Source organism: Nanorana parkeri, unplaced genomic scaffold, assembly GCF_000935625.1.
Source record: "Nanorana parkeri isolate BGI_ZX_2015 unplaced genomic scaffold, ASM93562v1 scaffold3845, whole genome shotgun sequence".
NCBI lineage: Eukaryota > Metazoa > Chordata > Amphibia > Anura > Dicroglossidae > Nanorana > Nanorana parkeri.
Window position 1 is genome coordinate 31,062 of NW_017310113.1, and position 215 is coordinate 31,276.

Below are 215 nucleotides of genomic sequence, written 5' to 3' on the forward strand. Positions count from 1 at the left end.
TGGGTCACAGAGGTCAGGGGTCACAGAGGTCAGGGGTCACAGAGGTCAGGGGTCACAGAGGTCAGGGGTCACAGAGGTCAGGGAGGAGTCGTAAGATAACACGGGGATGTGACAATGGACTATTGAGAGTTTGGGTAGCCATAGCAACCATTGACATGAAACGCATGTTACAGCGGCAGTCCAATACTTTCAGCCGCCATTGCCGCTGAAATACG